Here is a 7,778-nt window from a genome sequence, read left to right as displayed (position 1 = left end):
TCGTGAGCTACAGCTGAGATGAGATGCATCTGAGGAAGTGAGCTGTAGCTCACGAAAGCTTATGCTCTAATAAATTGGTTAGTCTCTAAGGTGCCACAAGTCCTCCTTTTCTTTTTTTTCCACCCTCTGTTTGCCTTCCAGCGTGTGGCCCACAAAGGGTTAAGCGAGCCGCCCTGAAATGAAAGCGGCTGCTGCATATTTCAAGGAGGCTCTACCTGGGGAGTGGAGAGTTGTCTTCTTCCTGGTAGGGGAGCACCAGGGAGTCGTCTCTATGTGTGGCTGAATCCCAGTGACTTTCTCTGTTGCTGAGGAGCAAACACCTCCCACTCCCCAAAGGTGAGTGTTTAATACGGTGAAACTGTGGCTTTGATTTAACTGGGTTGTGGTGGAGGGAGAGGGAATCCCTCGATGCTAGCCCACAGCTGAAAAACAATGTACTTTTTGAGCTGGAAAAAGTACGGTCTGACCCATTTTGTCTGCACACCTCCCTGGAAGCCAGGAGAGGCAATAGAAGGGCCTTTCAGACCCTGCTGTAGTGTTTCCAAGGGACGGATGTGTCCAGAAGTACTTAAAGCTCCCCTGGAATGAGGGAGCAATGTTAAAAAATTCCTATTTACTTTTATAGGTGCTTCTTAAAGAATCAGCCTTCAAGTGCTAAACTGAGGGAGGGCAGCTCTAGAACTGAATTTTGCAGTTGGAACCCATCTCTAATGGCAATTTTGTAAAGGAAACTCACTGTTAGGGGGCTTATTCCTTCACCCGCTTACTTCCCTGGTCCTTCTCGCATGAACAGAGAGCAATGATACCCGAAGTCCAAAGGTGCAAACAATTCGATGTTTATTGGGGTGATCTTCCAGCAAGCATGATTCCCATTTCCTTCCTTAGTGTCCCCCTTCCCAGCTCTGACACCACAGAGCCTTACACCTGTGTCCCTGTTCCCATTTCCGCCCCTTAGCAAAACATAATTCCAATCCCCCCCCTTACTTCCTGATTGATTACAGACTATATAGTAAAACTTGAGTTCAGCTTAGCTATACCTTAACCAATCATTTTACTGAAATTTAACTAACCAATCTTAACATATTGTAACATGATTATTTAACCAATTATATCCCACCACCTTAATTAGTTTACACCCAGCAAAATTAATTATACAGCAGACAGAAACAATCACAGAACCAGACAGAGACCATGCCAATAAACAAATAGCAAAGTGGGAACTATAATGACAAAACAATACAGAAGTGAGTATTTCACATCCCAGCTATTGATAAGTGAGTTCTTGCCAGACAGGATGCTATCAAACTAAGTTTCCTTTTGCATTTTCTAGGCACTTCCCTTTCTCTGGAGGCGAAAGGCACTATCAGGACAGGATTGTATCCTAACAGCCCAATAGCACCTTATTTCAATATGACTAGTTTGGAACGTGAGGATGTGACCGGTCGCTTCCCAGCTTATGGCAGCCTCTGCTGTTTAGCCAAAGGCCTTAGCCTGAGAACAGGGCCTCAGACTGTCACAGTAAGAGAAGGCCCTTATACCAGCAGACAGTGATTTTGATTCTTTCTTTTATACCTCTAGAACTAGCTAAGTGATAAGAATATACCTAAATTCTTAGAGTATAGGCCTTTATAGACAGGCCTGAATATCTATATCCTAACACCTTTCACTCTTGTCAGCTCTACATGATTTGCTATGGCCAGTGACTTTAACACAGAGCTGAGCCTAGCGCCTGGAAACAGAAAGTTAAAATCAATTAAACTCCCCAGCATTTCATTTCAAATATGAGCTCTGAAGTGTTAGGCTAACTTCCCCAAAGCCTGACTGATTTCACTCATCTAAACTCCATCACACTGGTGTGTCTCAGGGGCCCTCCCCTGCACCCGGCAGCGAAGCAAACAGCTCTTTGCTGTAGCCACAAAGTAGCTTGCTTGGATGTAAACAGTCTCTCTGATGACCCTGAAGCATGTTGCTGAGCAGAGTGAGGCATAAGTAGGTGAACTGCAGACAACAAAGGCGCTTTGATGAAAAACAAGTTTTAAGAAATTCTAGGCAGCTTTATGTAGTTACTCTGGATTTATACAAGTGTAACTTAGAGCCAAATCTGCATATGTGACAGGATACACTCTCGGGGCCAAATCTACGCTGCAAATAAAACTAAGTCAGAGGGTCTGATTATACCACTGTTTCCATCTGTAGCACAGATGGGACCTGATCTGAATTTAAGCCCTGGGGAAAAGTCCTAAAAGCTTTTGTGTCCTTGCATGTTTGTTCAGCCACATCTCTGCTGGGCAGTAGGAAAGGAAAGGAAAAGACAAAACCGCTATTTGTAGTGCGCCCAGTGCGGTATATACAAACCAGGGGCCAAGCTCCCTGCCTCAGAGCTCCCAGCCTAAGACTGCAATCACATCATTCCTGTGGAGCCCTCCTGGATTGCTAGGGCCTGACTCAGAAACTGGTGGGAAAGGCATCTCTAATAAATTGGTTAGTCTCTAAGGTGCCACAAGTACTCCTTTTCTTTTTGCGAATACAGACTAACACGGCTGTTACTCTGAAACCTGGATTTTAAGAGACGCTCTTAGACCAGACCCTCCCTGCCTCTAGTTTCCCCACAACTGTGGTTGTTTACACGGTGAGCTGTCAGGGTCTGTGCTCAGTCGGTGCTTAAAGCACAATGACAAAATACTGGGCTGTTGCTGTCTCCTTCCTTCTGTAGTAGCCCTGTGCCATGGGCTGCAATGGGAGTCAGGCTCATAGGTGCTGGAACTAGGGCGGCCGGGGAAGGGGAGCTGCCCTGGCTTGAAGTGGTTCCATCACATACAGGGTTTACAGATTGGTTCAGTAGCTCTCAGCACCCTCACTGTACAAACTGTTCCAGCCCCCCAGCCAGGCTAGGGCTATGGTCAGTGTTTTCGAGATACTGCTTGATTTAGCAGGCTGAGAGTGTGGGGGTGGTTTCTGCAATGAAACCTGCCAAACCAGCTTCTCTGGCTGTTTGATTGGGTGTCTTCTCTCGCTCAGCATGGGCACACCCACCACAGCTAGGCTAGTGTTTAAGTGCCCCAAGGGTGGAGCAAAATTCCATCAAGGCAGAAGCAAACCCATGCAGGCACTTGAATTGCTCCTGTAATCTTGCTCCTCAGAGTGCAAAAGTGGGGAGGATCAAGGGGAATTGCAGGGGAGGGGCTGCAGATCCTTTCCCAAGGGCCCTGGCAGAGCAGTGGGGGTGGGGAGGCCAAGGCTGGACTAGTGGAGGGGGCTGCAGGTCATTAGTAAGGGGTAGTGCTTTGAGGTAAACGTGCGCTTACTAGAGCTAGCAATCTGGCTGTCGCCTCTTCTGAATTCCCCCACTTGGACACTCCCATGTGCAGTGATAGTAGAGAGCCCTTTCCTGGGGACTGCATGTGTGTTCCCCTCTGGGCCTCCCTTCCTCAAAACCACTCGGTTTATCTTTGCACTAGGCCTCTCAGAACTCCCTGTGCTGGGCAGCCAATAAAGGAGAGAGCTGGGGCTAGGGGCAATAGAAACTGCTCCTCACCTTGGGCAATGTAGCAGGGTGGAGAATTCAGGACGGCTCTGATTGCCTCCCTGATGCCAGTAAAACTAGCCTGTTTTAACGCCCACTGTCCCGCCCTGCAGAGGAGTTTCGGGTCAAAGACTGCAGCCAGTTCAGACCTAGGCTAGGAGCCTGTTGATTGCATCTGCTTCAGCAGGTGTCTAAGCAGCTGGGCTCAGTCACTGAGCTATCTTTCCCTGTGCCACTCCCCACTGTGCTCTCTTTCTGGTTCCAAGAAAAGGAGGACTTGTGGCACCTTAGAGACTAACCAATTTATTTGTAGCTCACGAAAGCTCATGCTCAAATAAATTGGTTAGTCTCTAAGGTGCCACAAGTCCTCCTTTTCTTCCTGCGAATACAGACTAACACGGCTGTTGCCAGCACACAGTGCCAGAGGCGAGCAACAGCGGTGGCGGGGGGGGTTCGCTACCCAGTATGCTTCACCCAATAATCGCAACGGGGTGGAGAAGCAGAAAAGTTTATTTGAAGCTTCAAAAAGGTACAGGGAGATTAGAATCTCAAATCCTGTACACAGAGCAGAAAGGTTTCAGAGTAGCAGCCGTGTTAGTCTGTATTCGCAAAAAGAAAAGGAGGACTTGTGGCACCTTAGAGACTAACCAATTTATTTGAGCATGAGCTTTCGTGAGCTACAGCTCACTTCATCAGATGCATACTGTGGAAAGCAGAGCAGAAAGTTACACAGGCTTTTATACATCCTTTCTTCAGCATACTTACCAATAGCAAGCTGCCCTAAGTATCCATATAGCCGGCCAATCCAGTTCCCAGCTAGTTTCCTTGTTTTTTGTATCATTTGTTAAACTATACATAAAGCTGCTTTATTCAGCATTGTTCTTCCATATCTGCCCTGTTTGGCCTTGTTTAGTTTCAGGCAGTCTGACTCTGCAACATATTGTTGCAGATCCTCAGCATAACTGCTGTGTGCGCCTCCAGGCGGGGGGGGGGGGCAAGGATACTTGGGCCTAGTGCGAGGGGGCTTCATCGACACTCGTGGTCTTCCATCCCCTCGAGTTACCTAGTAGTCATGCCCAGTGTCCCCAACACGGCTGTTACTCTGAAACCTTTCTGGTTCCAGTCCACCTCTAGCCACAGCCGGGGAGGGCCCAGCTCCCCATAAGGCAGGGGGATTCTGGGGAATTCCTGCAATCCTTCTGCAGAGGCGCCCATGGCCCAGCCTCGCAGGATTTGGCCCTGCCTACACCTTCCTTTTTGTTTTTAAACACAACGGTCTGCTTCTATGGCTCCTCTCTCTGATGGTCCAGTGCTTTACAAAGCCTCCCTGCCCCATTTTACAGGGGGGAGATACTTGTCCTCCATGTGGCTAACTTGCCCAAGGTTATGGGCAGAAAGGGAACTAGCGCAGGAGTCCTGACCCCCAGGCTCCTGCTCTAGCCACCAGACAATGCTGCTTTTGTGACTCCGCCTGTGAAAAGATGATTCTGTCTAGAGTGCAGCTGCCCCCTCCCTTAATTTGTCCCTCTCCTCTTTGCACACCTTGGCTTTCCGAGCAGTTGTGCCGCCCCCCTGAGAAGGCTTGTGGCTCTGTGATGGCGAGAGCTGCACCGCTGAGATTCTAGAGCTTTTAGTCCAAATGTTCTGGTGTGTGTTTCTTTTGAAGTTGGGCTTCTGTATAAATTGGTACCCAGACTGGCTGCTTCACTGTGCCTGTCTGCACCGCGCGTCTCTCCCAAGGTAGACGTGCCATCGCGCACACGGTGATCACCAGCGCAGCAGGGATCTTGCAGTATGGAAATAAAAGGTCTGCTGAAGAGTAGCAACCAAAACAAAAATGCCCCTTGCCGGTGTCCCTAAGAAATGTGGCCCCACAGAATATCAAACACTAGGGAATGTTCCCACTGACAAAAGCAGGGACAAAACTGGCTTTGTGGCTAATGTGTCGGACTGGGTGATCTGGGTTCTAGCTTTGGCTCTGCCATAAACATGTTGTGAAACTTGCTCTGTGCCTCAATTTCCCTGTCTGTAAAACGGGGAGAAAACAATGGCTTACTTCACAAAGATTTAATGAGACTTAAAGCCTTCATGTTTGTAAAGAGCTATGAGAGCTGTGGGATCGAATGCACTAACAACAGCGAGGCTACATCAGTGCCGGTCCTTATCCCTATTGTACAGATGGGAAAACAAGCACACAGAGAGAGAGAACAGTTTGACCCAGGTCATGCAGCGAGTCAGCAGCAGACATGAAAATAGAACCACGTCCTGTAGAAGGGAAAATAATACATTACAGTTGTTTGGGTGAAGAGATTCTGTAGGACTGTAAGTGGGGTCTGAAAAGAAAAGATGAGATCCCTCCCCAAAGAACATCTTGATGATGTATGGCTTACATATGGGTCTGTCACCTTAGTGGAATAGTCCTTAATTGTATGTATTCCAGCAACTGTGTTTTATATCTTGCATGCATCACCAATCTGGGGACAGAGCATTTAAGTGGCTGGAAATTGAAGCTAGACATATTCAGACTGGAAATAAGGCATAAACAGTTAGCAGCGATGGTGATTAACCATTGGTACAATTTACCAAGACTCGTGGTGGATTCTCCATTATTGAGAATGTTTAAATCAAGATTGGATATTTGTCTTGCTAGGAATTATTTTGGCGCAATTCTCTGGCCTGTGTTATACAGGAGATCAGACTAGATGATCACAATGGTCCCTTCTGGCCATGGATTCTATGAATCTATGAAAAGTCCTTGAAGCAAATAGGGCTTCATGTCTTGATGGCAGAGACTAGAATAGAAATGAAATACTTCTGTATAGGGCCTGGGAAGAAAATCCCCAGGGCTCCCTAGAAATGAAGTGTCTCTGAGGTCCTCCTCACTGCTCCATGTGGTGGTCAGATCATGAAAGTTGATAAGGACTGTGCAGCGCACGTGAGCTCAGAACAGATACCTGGACTCCAGATAATTGTTAAACTATCCATAATAGATACAGACAGGACTGACTCCTGTAGGAATAACTGGAGTCCTTTTTGGTAAAGAACTGGTGGTTCATGACCTGTTTGATCACGTTTCTCACCTTGGCACATCTCATCCATGGTCTTCTCCCAGGAACCTGCCTGTAGATTTTCATCCAGGCAATGAGAACCATCTTGTTGGTTTGTTTTTGTTTATAACTTTGTATTCATTTTTCAAATACAACAAATATACCAAAACACCAGATTCAACATAATACAAAAGTAAAGACAGTAGGATAAAAGCAGTGAAGTAAGATATCTTTCTTCAGAGTATACATTAATCATAGACCTCTTAAAGAGTCATTCCAAATTGTTTTGAATTTTTCAGGCATACCCCTTCTGTAGAATGCCAGTTGTTCATTAGCTGCAAGGTCAGCTGTATCACTGAGCCAGGCATCACTATTTGGTGGGGATTGACCATTTTTGCAGGATTAACTTTTTAGCAATCAAAGATGCACATTGGAACCATGCTGCCTTGTTACCAGGTAATCTCCAGCTATCCAGAATATATACAAGAATGAAACTTAAGTGGGAGGGCTCCAGTTTAGCATACAATATCAAATTGGTCCTTTGACCCACCTCATACCAGAAATTCTTTATACAGGGGCACTCCCAAAACATATGAGCTAATGTAACACCAAGGGAATTATATTTCCAACAGTGGTCAGTATTTATGAGACCCATTACCATTAGCCTATATGGGGACAACTATATTCAAAAAAGTGTGTCTTTTGGTGAATGAGCTGTAGTCTCAGGTCTATAGTTGCTTTTTAAACATTAGATAAAATTGTATTCCACTGGGCCAGAGATAGCTGTGTATCCAAATTTCAGTCCCAAATTTCAGTAGAAAGTTCGCAATCTTTGGCAGAGTTCTTTGGACCAGACAATAATAAAAGGATACTACTGGCTGAGAAAATCCAGGACATTTCCTTCAAAATAATAAACGTTCTGGAGCTCTCAATGCATCCAGTGCAAATACATGTAGAAGTCAATGCTTTAACTGAAGATATTTCCATGGTCCAGAGCAGGGCATGCCAAATTGTTGTTGAAGGTCTACAAGTGGTTTAAATTTATCCTTGTTAGTTAGCTGTGACACAGTCATAATTCCTGTGGCCATCCAGTCCCTCCACATTAAAGTTTTGCTGCTGATTTTAAGGATAGGATTGCTCCAGGGGACCACATCTACATGGAAAAATGGATGGAAGCAGAATTTTTTTAGCTAAATTTGACCAAGCTT

The 7,778-nt window shown here is 46.1% G+C and overlaps 1 protein-coding gene across 1 annotated transcript in view; it reads left to right on the top strand.

Moving 5' to 3' along the window:
• Positions 1 to 252: 252 nt before the first annotated feature.
• The window catches only part of TJP3 (tight junction protein 3), a 59,878-nt gene continuing 52,352 nt past the window's right edge, over positions 253 to 7,778 (top strand). Inside the window, exon 1 of the mRNA XM_073324097.1 lies at positions 253 to 336. The gene's annotated coding sequence lies outside the window, so the exon portion shown is untranslated. The remainder of the gene's footprint in view (positions 337 to 7,778) is intronic.

The sequence above is a fragment of the Lepidochelys kempii genome, chromosome 25 (genome assembly GCF_965140265.1).
Source record: "Lepidochelys kempii isolate rLepKem1 chromosome 25, rLepKem1.hap2, whole genome shotgun sequence".
NCBI lineage: Eukaryota > Metazoa > Chordata > Testudines > Cheloniidae > Lepidochelys > Lepidochelys kempii.
Note: the sequence above shows the minus strand (reverse complement) of the source record. Positions and strands in the feature narration are given on the sequence as shown.